A 17,829-nucleotide genomic window follows, 5' to 3' on the forward strand; every position below is an offset into this window, starting at 1 on the left:
GGAGAAAGTATATTTTTAACCGGAAAAAATCCGGGAACTTTTTTTTCCTTGTCCGCGTATGCACCTTGTTTATTCAATCATATATTGTTACAGAGACTGCGGTCTAATACGCGGTGCACCAGCAGCCACAGTTACAGTATGTGCTGAAAATGATTTCCATGCACCTCAACGCATGCGTAGCGTCGTAGTATGTTCTGTCTCACACGTTCACATCGGCCTGGCTGCATCCGAACAGTGTCGACGGCAGCATGAATGCGCTGCCCCAGTGTCTCCACATCTGGAATGGGCTCTGCATACACGATACTTTTGAGGTTGCCCCATTTATCATAAATCGCACGGGTTGAGATCCTGTGAACGAGCAGGCCATGCAACTGGACCCCCACGTCAATGGCACTTATTGCAGCAGGGGAGGCGAAGTCACCTGCAAGGAACGCCGATAGTTCCGGCCTGTTGTGCGACGTGGAAGGAAGACTGGTCCCAAAATACAGTCGTCTGTTATCCCGAGCCACACAGTCCCTCTCACCGATTATGCTGATGTTCCACTGTCACCATGCCATGGGATTTCTGCATACTACCCCACAGATGACTGTTACGAAAGTTGAAGATACTACTCCGCGTAAAGGAGGCATCATCTGCGAGTACGATGGATGACACAAGTCCCGGAATGGTGGTTGCCTGGTGAAGAAGCCAGTGACAAAACTGCTCCCGATGTGGAAGACCCGTCGTTAATAAGCCCTTCACAGCTGTAAGTGATAAGCGTAGTGACAATTGTCGTGGAGAATGTTCCATACGGTCGTCTGGCTTACCCTGTACTGGCGGGCCAACTGCCTGGTACTGACACGGCGGTCGCCTTCCACACTGTTAATCACATTTTCCTCCAAGTGTAGTGTCCGAACATTTCGGGTACGTCCTTCATGATTTCCTGCTTCCTGAAACGACCCTGTCTCAGACAAACGGCGAAACACTGTTGCAAAAAATTGAATGCAGTGGTGGTTGCCGCCGGGGATAGGTCTCATGATACCACCATGCTGCCCGCCGCTCCTTGCCATTTGCCTTTCCGTAAGTAAACACCATCTCGGCAACCTCTCGATTCGAATATGGAACCATTGTGTACAACGTTGCATCACATCCACTACACAGTGAGTCAGCGAGAGAAGTGAATAGGATACAACATTACCGATTAGTATGGCGGGAGAGGGCGCTAGTGCACGACGTATGAGGAACAGTACCACCCTCTAGGAGAAAACCATGCATACTGTAACTGTGGCTGCGTGGTACAGAGCATAGTAGACCGCGGTCTTCGTTACAAAGAATGATTGAATAAATGGTCTCTAGCATGAAAACCATCCATTTCCGGACATAAGTTTATTAGGCGTTTTTTGTTCCATATCCTCTCGTTGATTGATCCCTAGAATTTGTACACGGTTGGAAAAATCACCCCGAATAAATGGCCTGGCAGAGACAGTGCACAGAATATTGGGGTTCTTCGTTGATGATACAGTTGTGTACGGCACGGTGTCATCGTTGAGTGACTGTAGGAAGATGCAAGATGAATTAAAGAAAATTTTACTTGTTGTGACGAATGGCAGTTAGCCCTAGTTGTAGAGAAATGTAAGTTAATGCAGATGAGCAAAACAAATAATCCTGTGATGCTCGAATATACTGTGCTAACGAGCACAGGCGGACAGTAGTAGGGAAGGCGAATGGCCGACTTGGGTTTATTGGAAGAATTTAAGGAAAGTGTGGATCTTCTGTAAAGGAGACTGCGTGTAGGACGCTAATGGGAACCATTTTTGGGTACTGATCGGGTGTTTGGGATCTCCACCAGGTCGGGTTAGTGGAAGACAGCGTAGTAATTCAGACGCGGGCTGGCAGATTGTTAATGGTAGGTTCGATGAAAACGAACGTGTTACGGAGAGCTTTGGGAACTCAAATGGGAGCCCCTGGAGGGAAGGCGACATTCTTTTCGAGGAACACTGCTGAGAAAATTTCTAGAACTGAATCTGAAGCTGACTGCCGAACGATTCTACTGCCGCGAACATACATTTGGCGTAAGGACCTCGACGATAAGATAAGTGAAATTACAGCACATAGGAGCATATAGATTGTCGTTCTGCCACCAGTCTATTTGCCAGTGGAACAGGAAAGGAAATGCCTGGAGGCGGTATAGGGCACCCACCACCATGCACACACAGTACGGTGGTTAACGGAGTACGTATGTGGATGTAGAATGCTACATCCCGATCTTCAGTTTATTCACTTTTGGTCACGATCGCTCACAGCGCGCACGCCCTGCTGCATTCCATACATCGGCCATTAATTCTTGCTTGGACTGCAAATTTCATATTTTTCGTTCCATTCATTTTACAAAAGTTTTTCTGGTTGTTATTTTATACACATGAGCTAAAACTTTTGTTAAGACTGAGGAAACCTTCTTCCTCCACAGTATAAAATGGTACACAATCTCTGTAAGTATGAAATCTCTTTGTTTATTTTTTGGCCTTGTCTGCTCCTTACACAAACAAAGCAACATTTTTCAGAAGAGCGGCGGTGTCCGCTTATGTACAGTTTGAATAAGCAGCTGACGAAGTCGAAGCAACTGATGGAGTAGACGTGGAACTGAGAGATCTGTTTGCTATACTATCAGGCTATGATTTTGTCGTCGTTTTCCTCGACAAACCTGTAGCCGTCCGTTCCTGATCGAATGTTTTAGGATGGTTGGACTGGAAATGAGGTTTTACATTGGTGGTGTTACCTGAAATTCGGAGTACCGTCCCACAATAATTTCACTTCGCACTTTTACTATGGATTGTTTTAAAATGCTTCCACACATTGCTCTTGAGAGGCAATTTCCTTTTTTTACGACTGAAAAATCGCTAATACAAACACACAACGATCACTGTCAATGAACAACAAAAACAGATGAGGTTTGGAGAACTATATTTCTACCAACCTTACTTTCGAGTGAGAGGAGATTTTGAAAATAAACAACTGACAACAGTCAAAATTTCCCTTAGAACTTGGAAGTGAAAAAAGAAAACTGCATGTAGCATTCTTGTGTTGTAAATATTTCAATATTAAAAAGGAAGTAGAGCTGAGTTTTCTCTACTATGAGTTACATGATGATAATGATAATAAAATTTTTCGATTGTATCATCATTTAATATCGATGTTATTGATAGGTCGGGTGGACAAACATCGACGAAATCTATCTCGTAACTGATCCCACTATACTGATATTTCGGTATACGGCCGTCCGATATCCCAACCCAAGTGCAAACAAGGCCGTCATGTGACGGTGTGATTTGTCACAGCTCAGCGATCAATACGTCTGTCCTTCCGCGCGCTACTCGCATAGGTCCGTTGAGGTCTTGCAAGGCCCCTCTGAATCCATCGATTTCAGCTTCACATTACAGTCGTTGAATCATGACCCATACTTGCAACAGTATCGCGGAACGCTTAGCCACAGTCTCGACAGAACACGATCCTGCCGCTGTCGCGTGTAGGTGGACGTTTTTCCTTCATAAACAGGACATGACTCGTTCTCCCCACTCGTGACCAACACTTAATGCTATTGCTGAATGAGAAAACCGCGGCGTCATCTTTCCTTATCTACGAGGGGAAGGGCAACTCATGTCCAGTTCAAAGCCGCCTGTCTTGTCAACCTGGCTTGTTTTGTTCAACTGCAGTGCTTCTTTTTGCTAGCGCTGGTTTGTTCTTGTTTCGTTTGTTGTGATGGCAAGTTTAAGTGAACAACGCGCAGCTATGAAATTTTGTTTCCTACACGGGAAAAATGCTGCTGAAAGTGTTTTAGTGCTGAAAACTGCTTATCGAGGTGACGCTGTGGGAGAAATTCAATGGTACGAGTAGTTTGCTCGATTTAAAAACGGCGACTTGTCGGTTGATGAGACACCTCGTTATGGACGTCGATCAATTGCCCGAATCGATGAAAATATAAAAATTCGAGACTTGTGCTCACAGACTGTTGACAGACAATTATTGTCAGATATTAGTGGTTTATCTTAGAGCTCGGTTCAGCGAATTTTAACGGAAGATTTGCGAATGAAAGGGGTTTCTGGCAGGTTTGTTCTTCGGATTGTGACTGATAATCATAACGAACGTCTAGTTGAAACGTGTCGTGCTTTGAAACAATGTCAAAGATCATTAGTAGTGATGAGTCATGGTGCTATTATTACGACCCAGAAACAAAGCAACAGTCAAGCCAAGACGTCATCGTCACCACGACTAAAGAAATGCCGACAAGTCCAATCAAACATCAAAACAATGCCTATTTGCTTTTTGATGTCAAGGGCATACTTCATTCAGAGTTAGTCATCTCAAATCAGATCATCAATGAAACCTTTTATTTGAAGTTTAAGAAGATTTCACCACAGTCTTTGTCAAATAAGACTGGTGACTCGTTCTTCCACCACGACAACGCACCTCCACACTCAAGCGTCACTGTTAGGTTTGGCTAAAAACGACATGGTTCCGCTGCCCCACGCACCTTATTCGGCTGACCTGGCTCCGTGCGACTTTTTCATATTTGCACGTATGAAAAGGGGCCTTGAAGAACAAAAGTTTGACATCATCATTCATTCATTCACGCGATCAGGCCGAGTGAGCCGCGCGCCACCACAGTTAGAGCTCTCCATCTCTCTCTGCCTTCTGCTACCTGTCTCCAGTTTTCCGTGACTCCCAGCTGCAACAGGTCTTCTCTCACTCCATCGATCCACCTCCTTCTAGGTATTCCCACTGGTCTGCTGCCTGATGGGGTCCAGCCGATTGAAATTTTGGGCCATCTTGTTGCCTCCATTCTAGCAACATGTCCGGCCTATTGCAGTCCTTTGCCTCTCATCACTCCCAAGATTTTACGCTCCTTCTACAGCTCTTCTAATTCTGTGTTATGGCGTCTTCTCCATTCTCCAGTAGTCCAGTCGTGCTTTTATCTCTGCTTCAGTTGATGTTGCTTCTGTAAAAATGATCCAAGATATTTGTACTCTTTCACATGTTTATATCTGCTGTGATTCACAATTAAATCTTAAGAGTTTCGGATATTTCTTCCTATGGTCATATACTCAGTTTCTACAGAGCTAATTTGCAGACCGATCCTAGCTACCAATAACTCCAAGGTCTGGATGCTTCTTTTCAGATCTTCTTATGTGCATGCTAATAGTACAATGTCGTCTGCACAGGCCAGATATGTAATGTGTTCATTGCCGATTTGAATGTCCTGGAAGTTTTCCTTGTTGATATCCCTCATTATCTTCTCATGTGCCAGGTTGAACAGGACAGATGACAGCCCATCTCCTTGGTGTAATCCTGTTACAACTTGGAAGATTTCTGTCATTTTATTGCCTAACAACCTTAAGTTTTGTGTCATTTAGGCATGCCTCTACTAGTTTGACCAATTTCTTTGGCATACCAAAAAAAAAAAAAAAATGGTTCAAATGGCTCTGAGCACTATGGGACTCAACTTCTGAGGTCATTAGTCCCCTAGAACTTAGAACTAGTTAAACCTAACTAACCTAAGGACATCACATACATCCATACCCGAGGCAGGATTCGAACCTGCGACCGTAGCAGTCGCGCGGTTCCGGACTGAGCGCCTAGAACCGCTAGACCACCGCGGCCGGCTTGGCATACCAAATTCTGTCATAGTTTTAATCAGGCTAGGTCTATGTATACTGTGGAAAGCCTTCTTGAGTTCTACAAATAGGAGCTGTATCTCTCGGCCGTATTCGTACATTTTTTCTCAGACCTATTTTAGGACAAAAACCTGTTCCGTGGTTGACCGTCCTGCTTGGAAACCTCCTTGGTATTCTCCAGTTATGTGTGTTGCTAGAGGTTTTATTCGTTCTAGTAGGCAGTTGGAGAAGATCTTATAACAGATGTTGAGTAGCGTTTTGCCCCCATAGTTGTCACATACTGATTTGTCTTTCCTTTTATATATGGGGCATATCACAGCTACCTTCCCTTCCTCCGGTATTCCATGTTTTGTTCGTTTGTAGTGATCTTTAGAAATGGCTGACAGCTCCTCTTTCGTTTTTTTCTTGAATTCTTCAGTGTTGTCAAATCAAATCGGTATTTCATGCAAAACAAAAAACAAAACAAAAAAACAAAAAAAAACCATGAAATACTGATATGACAACATTGAAGAATTCAAGAAAAAAATGAGGGAGGAGCTGTCAGCCATTTCTAAAGATGACTACAATTGATGTTGTTTTGTACAGTGCAAGCACCGATGGAACATATGTATTTGTTGTAATGGAGAGTATTTTGAAGCGGATAAGGTTGTTTTGTAAACAATTTGAAAATGTATAGTTTTTCCAAAATAATTCCGGTTTTCTTGGGCACCCCCTCGTAGAGAATGTAGATGCCGTTTTCCCTACCTACTCTCTGCAGTTGCGCTGAAATGCTGATCATTTGCGTGTCGCATTATGGCTTTGTGACGTTCGTTCCATAGTGCTTCCGTAGCGCTGCACTTTGAATGGTTAGCTGTGTAGTAACCTCAGACGGTCCACAGATGATGTGTACCTACAACGATATACTATCTAAAAAGCGTTGCACAAATATTCAGGTAGATCTTGATAATGTTTCAAATTGTTGTAAATTTGGCAAACTGCTTTGAATGTTCAGAAAAGCAAACTTGTATACTGCACTAAAGAGAAAAACGAAATATCACATGACTATAATATCAATGAGTCACAACTGAGATCAGTCAGTACTCAACAATACCAGTGTGTAGCAATTTCTAATGCTACTGATTGGAATCATCTCGGTTACTCAGTAACATGTAAAGCAGGTGGCAGGCTTCGGTTCGTTTTTATGATACTAGGAAAATGCAGTCCCTCTACAAAGTAGATTGTCAACAAAACATTAGTACGAGACAACTTTTTTTACTGCTGAATTACGTTGGAGTCATGTCGAGTAGGAATAACGATGTATATTGAACGTGAACGAAGGGAGGTTGCACGAATGGTTAACAGGTTGGTTCGGTTCACGAAGTAGCGCCACGGAAATAATGAAAAACAACAACTGACAGACGCTTGTATAAATACCTCAACTATTCTGCAAAAGGTTCGCGACTTTGAGGAATCTGAGGATATGGAAAAGTTCCCCTACGTTTCATTGCCGTAGGCAGCTACGAATCACCAGCACAATATTACATTCAATTATTATAAAACAAAGCAAAGGAAGTTTATATGTTTGTTGTATTTGGAGTGACTACGTGAAATTTCAGGGATAAAATGGAGGGAGGGGAAGGTTATCTACATCCTGAACAAAAATAAATTGCAGTTATCTGAGACAGAGGACATGAAAGGAATGCAGCAGTCGATAAGGAAGTGAGACACGGTGCTAGCCTATGCCGCATGTTATTCGGTACCTTCAGCAAGCAGTAAAGGAAACCAAGAAAAAAATTTGGAAAAGGAATTTAAGTTCAGGAAAATTAATAACTACTTTGAAGTTTGCCGACGATAATGTAATTATGTCAGTGACAGAAAAGGACTCAGCTGATCAGTCGAACGGAATGGATAGCGTCTTGAATAGAGGTCATTAGATATTTTACGTTGTAACTAGGTCCGCAGCTGCGATACCTCGTTTGAATGATTTAGTGCCGTCTGCAGCTGTCGTTTTTATTAGTTTTACGATTGTACAAATCGCTCTTGGATATTATAAAGTATTTTATAAAAAGATAATCAGTTCCATACAGGTCTTCGCATCTCGCATATTTAGATACCGTCCACGGTTATTGTGTCTACGAGTGCAGGTGTCGTACTTGGCATAAAATGGAAGCCTTTAGTACTCGTGCACTCAACATACATGTTTCTTACTGCTTTCTCTGGAAAAAATTTTGTTACGGTGTTGCAGTTAACTGTTCAATTCTGGAGGGGTCTGGTACAAGTTGATTCTTGGGGTCTTAAAATTTGCTTATGATCGTTAAATTAGCTGAAGGCAACAAAACAGCTTTTTACGAAAATATTGTCAACTATACTCAAGTATCTGATATTCAACATTTAAGTGAGAGGTAGAATAAACTTTCTTGGTAAAGAGGACTGTTAATGACACATTGTACACCCAACAAATTTAAAAATAAATCCCAGGCACGCTGGTAACGAGGTATGGGAAGTTCCAAATGGGAACGTATGGAAAGGGATTACCGGTACCGGCATTGTGAGATGACCGAGAAAAACCACCCGGAAACCTTGGTGGGATTCGGAGGTTGAAGCTTACTTAGACATAATTCGTCGAATACTAACTAGAATATAGACGACGAGTTTCCTCCAACTAACTCGATTAGCTGCCAGGTTTTCAAATTTTTTATTTCTTGGATGCAGTCGTGAACAAATAATCTCTTCTGGTTTGAACTCAAAAAAGTTTATCAGGGGAGGACCTGGTAATGGAGAAAACAAAGAGTTCTGAATTAAAGTTCTTGGTAGACCTCCTGTAGAAACAATGTGCTGAAGGAGCTAAGAGTCAAAATTCAGAATGAGAAATTTTCTAAGTCCGATGAAGCCAAGTTAAAGACAAACACTGAAACATTACAAGTCCACTGGTAGATCGCGGCGCTGGGGATCCCATCTTTCCTGGAGGGCCACGTTGCAGGTTCCGGTACGCGAAGACGGGCTCGGACGGCATTTACAGTGTAGCAACGGCTCTGGAGTGGGCTTCTGACTGGAGAAATGCATAAGCATTTGGTGCCTGCCCAGGAAACTCACTGGAAGTGAAATGACCTCTCACGGTCCGTGCACCAGCTTACGCCTATATCTACATGATTACTTCTGCCTGGTAAACGGTTCATCCAACCATCTTCAAGCTATTTCCCTAACGTTCCACACGAATGGCACGCGGGAAAAACGAACACTTACCTCTCTATGTGTGAGCTCTGATTTCGCTTATTTTATCATGGTGTTCATTTCTCCCTATGCAGGTGGGCGCCAACAGGATATTTTCGCAATCGGAGGAGAAAGTTGGTTCAAAATGGTTCAAATGGCTCTGAGCACTATGGGACTTGGTCATCAGTCCCCTAGAACTCAGAACTACTGAAACCTAACTAACGTAAGGACATGACAAACATCCATGCCCGAGGCAGGATTCGAACCTGCGACCGTAGCGGTCCCGCGGTTCCAGACTGTAGCGCCTAGAACCGCTCGGCCACACCGGCCGGCTGAGAAAGTTGGTGATTCAAATTTTACGAGAAGATCTAGCCGCAACGAAAGACGCCTATGTTTAAACGATTGCCACCCCAATTCACGTATCATATGAGTGGCACTTTCTCCCCTACTTCGCGATAATACAAAACGAGCTGCCCTTCTTTGAACTATTTCGCTGTGTTCCTTCAGTCCCATCTGATGTGGATCCCACAGAGCGCAGCAGTACTCCAGAGGAGGGCGGATAAGCTTGGTGCAAGCAGTCACTTTCAACACTTTTCAAGTGTTCTGTCAATAAATCACAGCCTTTGGTTTGCATTACCCACAACATTATCTCTGTGACTGTTCCAATTTAAGTTATTCATAATTGCAATTCCTAAGTGTTTTGTTGAATTTACAGACTCTAGATTTGTGTGATTTATCGTGTAACCGAAATTTAGCGGATTTCTCTTAGTACTCATGTGGATGGCTTCACACCTTTCATTATTTAGACTCAATTTCCACTTTTCAAGCCGTACAGATATCTTGTCCAATTCATTTTGCTGTTGGTTTTGATCATCTGATGAATTTACAAGACGGTAAATGACTGCATCAACTACAAAAAATCTAAGAGGGCTGCTTAGATTGCCTCCTATGTCATTTGTGTAGGCCAAGAAACACTGAGGGCCTATAACACTTCTTTGGGGAACAAAATTACTTCTGTTTTACTCGATGACTTTCCATCACCTACTTCGAATTGTGACCTTTCTGACAGGAAATCACATATCCATTCACACAACAGAGGCGATACTCCATTGGCACGCAATTCGATTAGCAGACGCTTGTGAGGAACGGTGTCTAAAGCCTTGTGGAAAACTAAATATGTGGAATCTCACGTCGATAGCACTCATTACTTCGCGAGAGCAAGAGCTATTTGTTTTTCACAAGAACGACGTTTTCTGAATCCATATTATTTATCAATAAATCGTTTTCTTCGAGTTAATGCATAATGTTGGAACACAGTATACGATCCAAAATCCTACGGAATATCGACGTTAGTGATATGGCTCTGTTATTCAGCGGATTATTCCTATTTCCTTTCTTGAGTATGGGTGTGACTTGTGTAACTTTCCGGTCTTTAGGTCCGAAACTTTCGAAGAACGAGATTTGTATGTGATTGGTAAGTATGGAGCTATCGTATCAGCATACCCTGACTGGTATACAATCTGGATTGTAGGCCTTGCCTTTATTAAATCATTTAAGCTGCTTCGCTACACCTAGGATATCTACGACTTAGTAGTTCTGCTGTTGTGAGTTGTTCTAGATTCGAATTCTGGGACATTTACTTCGTCTTCTTTGGTGAAGGATCTTCCAAAAACCTAGTTTAGTCACTCTGCTTTAGTGTCACTGTCATCAGTGACGTCGCTATTGTTACCGTTTTGCCGCTGGTGTTCTTTGCATATGACCAGAATCTCTTTGACTTTTCTGACAGATTTCGAGACAGAGGTTGGATCGCGGAAAACTATTAAAAGCATCTCGCATTGAAGTTCACTCTAAATTTCGAGCTTCTGTAAAACTTCGCTAATCTTGGGGATTTTACGTTTTTTTAAAAAATTTGACATGCTTTTCTCGTTGCTTGAGCAACAGTCTTTTGACGTCTATTGTGCACCATGGGCAATCAGTATCCTCTTCTATTAATTTATGTGATGTATTTATATCTCTCACGTGCCGTCGAAACTATTTCTTTGACGCAGCTCATCTACGCTTACGTAGTCAGATCGGAAGGAGTGGAAAATATCTCTTAGAAAGGCGGCAAGCGAATTTTTGTCTGCTCTTTTTGTAAATAGATGTGCTTTGCGTCTATTTTTGTTTGGTTCGGATGTTACGGTATTCATTCTCGCTACAACTGCCTTGTGCTCACTAACCTCTGTATCAGTCATGATGCTTCGTATTTGGTTAGGAATATTTGTTGCTAGGAGGTCAAGTATGTTCTCTCTACCATTTACACTTAGAGTCGGCTCCTGAACTAATCGCTCGAAATAATTTTCTGAGAAATCATTCAGTAAATATTTCATCACTAGTTGCGTTTAATCTGTCCCTTCTGAACACGGTTAGGTCCTTGGAAAAAATTTCGGCTGAACTTATTTCTGGCTTTAGCCAGCTTTCCATGTCTATAACGATTTCAGCTTGATTGCTTTCTTTTAGAGCTTGGAGCTCTGGTTCTTTCGTAACACAGCTATGGCAATTTACAACTACTTTGCCAGATCTACCTTCCTGTGTTTTTCTTGCACTATTCTAGACTGATGCCCTTTCTGTACTTTCCCGGGACCTTCTAGCCTAGAAAATCATGTATATAGTGGCCCCTGGCCTATTAAGCGGAACGCAGAAACCAACCACCCGATGGCGCAAGTCGAGGAATCTCTACGCCTTCGTCTCGCAAGCAAGACTGGGACTTCAGCTATCCGCTCGAAACCGGAGAGAATCTCTTTCGATCGAAAGCAAGACATAGCATTGGTACCAACATGAGCCACCACCTGCAGTTGGCTGCACCCTGTGCTCTTCATGGGATCCAGAAGCGCCCTTTCCACATCTGGAATGACTCCTCCCGGTGCACACTGTTTTCCTTCCCCTCCTTGGCAGCTGTATCCCAAAAAACGCGCTTAACGTTGCAGCTCCCAGCTACTAGTAAATCCACCCTCTATGAATGTCCAGACCTTGTGGGCCGAAAGTCTTCCTCTGGAAGAGCGCGAGAGATTGCATCTGGCTTAGGGACTTCGTCAGCCAGAGATAGCGCTTGAAACATGTCCGTCAAACACAGCAGGAAGGTCCTCGTCTGGGCCTCTCGGAAAGTCTTTCGCTGCCTGTCACACCTTGTAATAACCTCCTACTCGACCGTGGGTGAGAGGTCAACTTCATTGCAGGCATCACGTAGCGTGGTGTACTCTTGACGGCTAATAAACCCAGAACTGTGCCTGATAAATAAACAAACACGCACGAAATTAGCAAGTTGAAACTAAAGTGCACAATAAAATTTAAAATAAGTCGCTTCTTATGAGAAGCTGTGTCAAATTCATAGAACGAAACGAAATGCTGTCGTCTGACGTGCTGCAGTCACTAAGGCCAACGCTGGAGTAAATACAGTCCTCGGCGTCAGGATACATCTAGCATCCTGACAGGTGCCGGCGTAGAAAAGAGATCCATGGGACTAGTGACCTCTGCACGCACTACAGTCGCCATCTAGTGACTGTGTGTAATGTGGCAGCCCTCGAGTGTTGTCTGTATGTAGTCCTGCTATCTGCTTAACTTGGATGTAATGTGTGTTTCTGGCAGAATAGGCATAAGCCCACAACGCAGCATACCGCGCCCCCTCCCTCCCCCCTCTCCCGGTAATCCGGCCGCTGTGGCCGAGCGGTTCTAGGCGCTTCATTCCGGAACCGCGCTGCTGCTACGGTCACAGGTTCGAATCCTGCCTCGGGCATGGATGTGTGTGATGTCGTTAGGTTTAAGTAGTTCTAAGTTTAGGGGACTGATGACCTCAGCTGTTAAGTCCCATAGTGCTTAGAGCCGTTCTCCTGGTAACGGGCGTGAGAGATTGGAGAGCTGCATGAAGTCTTCAGACAGAATCAGGCATGTGGTGACTGCTGAGGAGGCAATGGAGGGACAGTCCACTTCCGTGGGTGTTGGAGCTGGCGGCAGCACTGATGTGTCCTCGGGCAACACCTCCAGGGTGCTGTTGTAAGGAAGGCTGACTGGCGCTTATATCGTCCAGCATGGGGGCTATGGAGGTCCCTTGTCTGGAACGAGATAAACCGGGACCCTGGAGTGGCAGAGCACGACAAGGCCACCATTTGTTCACATGTTTGCAGAAGATGGTACCGTCTGAAGGTTTAGTTGTGCCATACAGCGGCCCAACAGTCAGGAAACGATGGCTAGAAGCCACTGTTGACAGCCTTTGGAAGAAAAAAATGGCCCAGATAGAATCAAGGGTGGGAAACCTTGGGCCGAATGCTAAGAGGAGGACGGGGTTAGAGTAGGATGAGGAATGGAAAGTTGTGACCTATGGGTGCGGCTGTACATTTTTTCAGCTAGGGTTTAGTCTTCCTGAGGGGTGGAATAGTTTGATGCGAGAAAAAAGGTGAGAGCTTCTTAGTGATGACGAGTAAGTTTTTATAGTTGATTTTCGAAGGTCTAGACAATATGTTCGGCCAGCCCATTAGAAGCTGGGTACAAGGGGACCATTGGGTTCACAGAAGGTGATGAACTCTGTAGAAGCAAATTGGGGGCCATTGTCAGTGGCGATCATCTCCGGGAGCCCTTGAATAGCGAAAATGCGGGATGAGTTGAAGATGTACAAATGCACACTCTCGTGGTGATATTCTTTAATAAAATATTTTCGGGTTTCAGGCCACGTCAAGTGCTTGACTGTCGTGTGAATGCTGCTGCCAAGCTTATATACAGTCGCGCCGCCGCCAGTGACGTCACTGTCGCCCAGTCCTGCACCACATGTTTTGGTGACGCGACCGCCACACCCGCTTCAACTCCCGAATCTCATGAGCCCAGGCCTTACTCAGCTTCAATCCACCTTTATTGAAGGCGTCGTCCGATATTTGTATCTCTATTGATTCATTTATTACAGTATCCCAGAAGTCTTTGGTCCGTTCAATTACAGAGGTATTGTCTAATGTAATTTGGTGTCAGTTATCTGGTGCAAGCTCCATACGTCTGACTTTTTCTTTGGCCGGCCGTTGTGGCCGTGCAGTTCTAGGCGCTTCAGTCTGGAACCGCGTAACCGCTACGGTCGCAGGTTCGAATCCTGCCTTGGGCATGGATGTGTGTGATGCGCTTAGGTTAGTTAGGTTTATGTAGTTCTAAGTTCTAGGGGACTGATGACCACAGATGTTAAGTCGCATAGTGCTCAGAGCAAATTTGAACCATTTTTTTGAACCTTTTTTTTATGGTGTAGGCGGAAATACCTTTTGTGTTCTACGCAGTGTTGTTCAGTAGTGCAGACTTTCTGGCCAACGTTATAAACTGCCCAAACCCACATGGTATTTTGCATGTTCCAGGGGGTCTGAGGCCTACATCGTCTTTCACAGGCTTCGTTAGTTCTATCAATGTTGTGCGCCTAAGGCTGTAGCGGAGGATCCGCTGGAAAACAGATACTGATTTGCATTGGACGATATTTCTTCCATTATTAAACGCACCAGTGGCATCTGGAATAGCCTAATAAATGAAGCAAGAGAGATCAAAATATCGGACAACACCCTCAATAAAAAAGGTGGATTGCAACTGAGTATAGCAGGGCATCCTAAGATTGCGGATCTGAAGCGGACGCGGCGGTCGCGCTACCAAAATAGTGCGTTACATGGTTAGGGACTGCGCACGAGTGACGTCACAGGCGGCGGCGCGGCTGTATAAGCACGGCAATGGCATACGCATGACAGTCAATCGCTTGAGGAGATCTCTACTCAAAGCTCTTGAGCAGTTAACCACCTGACGTAGCTTGAAAAACGATAATGTTTTATTAAGGTGAGGATGGTTTGTGCAACATATTTGTTGGACATTCAGGAAACGATGATCAGCCAGGAGCAATCCAGGAAAAGACCTGTGAAGTCCAGATGCAACCACGATGAAGACACGGTTATATTCGGCCATGGAAGAAGCAACCCAGCGAAGTGGCTTGTTTGTTGTGGCGGGTGGGGCATGCCTCGGCCGTTGGGTGATGGCAGCATTCATTCCTCTCCAAGATACATGTTGTTAGGCCAGGCGCTTTGTGAGGACCACGCCCCTGTGCCTGAGATATAGTAAGAACAAAGTATGCTTTTGGAGAGCAGCCGGGACGATGAGCTTGATGTGACCGTCGTCCTCACAGGTCAACAGGGTCACAGTGAGTGTAGCCAGCTCATGACGGCGCCTATACCCCGGGATGTTGAAGGCGCCGTTGGTCCTAAGGCCAGCTGTGAAGTACAGGCAGAGAATCTCGCCACGATTTCGTCGACGGCGGTGTCCAGATGGAAGCACACTTCAGGATGTGGGGTCCTGCACACTCGTCTCTTATAGGGTCCTAAAGGATGCTGCTTTCTCGGATAGCTATACAACAATTCAAGCAAATCACATTAATGGTTTTTATTGCAATAAAGTAGATTGACAATATATAGGTTTAGAATTATATATTAACACCTGCTGCTGACGGGCGTTGATATATATCGACGGGACTCGAACCCGGGATCCCCTGCTAACATGTCAGACGCTCAATCCATCTGAGCCACCGAGGCACAGAGGATAGTGCGACTGCAGGGACAACCTCGCGCACGCCTCCCGCGATACCCACATTCTCACCTTATATGTCCACACATTACATTCGTAGTGTCCCTACCGAACACACTCATTACTCGTGGATGACATTCTTACCAAGTCCCGTAAGAATTCGGGTAATATGTGTGCATCCGCACAGAAGAAGAAGGTCATGGCCGGTATTGCCAGAACTATATACTTATATATCCGAAAGAACATACACCATATCCGTATAAGTGTATATACAGGGTGTTACAAACAGGTACGACCAAACTTTCAGGAAACATCCTCACACACAAAGAAAGAAAATATGTTATGTGGACATGTGTCTGGAAACGCTTACTTTCCATGTTAGACCTCATTTTATTACTTCTCTTCAAATCACATTAATCATGGAATGTAAACACACAGCAACAGAACGTACCAGCGTGACTTCAAACACTTTGTCACAGGAAATGTTCAAAATGTCCTCCGTTACCGAGGATACATGCATCCACCCTCCGTCGCATGGAATCCCTGATGCGCTGATGCAGCCCTGGAGAATGGCGTATTGTATCACAGCCGTCGACAATACGAGCACGAAGAGTCTCTATTTGGTACCGGGATTGCGTAGACAAGAGCTTTCAAATGCCCCCATAAATGAAAGTCAAGAGGGTTGAGGTCAGGAGAGCGTGGAGGCCATGGAATTGGTCCGCCTCTACCAATCCATCGGTCACCGAATCTGTTGTTGAGAAGCGTACGAACACTTCGACTGAAATGTGCAGGAGCTCCATCGTGCACGAACCACATGTTGTGTCATACTTGTAAAGGTACATGTTCTAGCAGCACAGGTAGAGTATCCCGTATGAAATCATGGCGGTGAATCGAGGAAGTACAGTACATACTGACGAAACTAAAATGAGCTCTAACTTGGAAATTAATCGTTTCCGGACACATCTCCACATAACATCTTTTCTTTATTTGTGTGTGAGGAATGTTTCCTGAAAGTTTGGCCGTACCTTTTTGTAACACCCTGTATAGGTTTGGTTTGCTACGTCGCGTCGCACGCTATTGGCGTCATGCAAATAATCGATCTCTTTCGCTGTACAGAATATCCATGCAAGTAATGGGTATGGATCACAAGTAACAGTTCTTCTGGTGCTCTCTTCTTGTGCGGGTCTACTAGTGTCCGTCTTCTACTCTCCGGCCAAGGCTGGCAAGAGCGGCGCTTATGTTCTCTTCTTGTAGAGGCCGCTCCTGTCATGGTGCAGTCCTAGTAGGCGTACTGTTGGCTTACGTTGTCTCACAGCCTTCTCTACTCTTGCGTTCTTTGTGCCAGGGCTTGTGGTCACTCCGGAACACAGGATAGCGTCGAAAGGCGGGTCATGTCCCAGATACAAACAGGAGAGGAGATCTGCATTAGTATGCTGAGATGCGGACCGGAATTGAACGTCATAGTTGTACCTACACCCCCCCCCCCCCCCAATAACCAGGGACCTTGCCGTTGGTGGGGAGGCTTTCGTGCCTCAGCGATACACACAACGGAGGGGTATCTGTTGAGAGGCCAGACAAACGTGTGGTTCCTGAAGAGGGGCAGCAGCCTTTTCAGTAGTTTCAGGCGCAACAGTCTGGATGATTGACTGATCTGGCCTTGTAACACTAGCCAAAACGGCCTTGCTGTGCTGGTACTGCGAACGGCTGAAAGCAAGGGGAAACTACAGCCGTAATTTTTCCCGAGGGCATGCAGCTGTACTGAATGCTTTAATGATGATGGCGTCTTCTTGGGTAAAATATTCCGGAGAAAATAGTCCCCCATTCGGGTCTCCGGGCGGAAACTACTCAGGAGGACGTCGTTATCAGGAGTAAGAAAACTGGCGTTCTACGGATCGGAGAGTGGAATGTCAGATCCCTTAATAGAGCAGGTAGGTTAGAAAATTTAAAAAGGGAAATGGATAGGTTTAAGTATGATATAGTAGGAATTAGTGAAGTTCGCTGGGAGAAACAAGACTTTTGGTCAGGTGAATTCAGTGTTATAAATACAAAATCAAAAAGGGGTAATGCAGGAGTCGGTTTAACAGTGAATAAAAAGTAGGAGTGCGGGTAAGCTACTACAAACAGCATAGTGAACGTATTATTGTCGATAAACTGACTAAACCAGAGGTTGTACAGAGTTTCAGGGAGAGCATAAGGGACCAATTGACAAGAATGGGGGAATGAAATACAGTAGAAGAAGAACGGGTAGCTTTGAGAGATGAAGTAGTGAAGGCAGCAGAGTATCTATTAGGTAAAAAGACGAGGGCTAGTAAAAATCCTTGGGTAACAGAAGAAAGATTGGATTTAACTGATGAAAGGAGAAAATATAAAAATGCAGTAAATGAAGCAGGCAAAAAGGAATACAAACGTCTCAAAAATGAGATCGACAGGA

Source organism: Schistocerca nitens, chromosome 2 (assembly GCF_023898315.1).
Source record: "Schistocerca nitens isolate TAMUIC-IGC-003100 chromosome 2, iqSchNite1.1, whole genome shotgun sequence".
Taxonomy (NCBI): Eukaryota; Metazoa; Arthropoda; class Insecta; order Orthoptera; family Acrididae; genus Schistocerca; species Schistocerca nitens.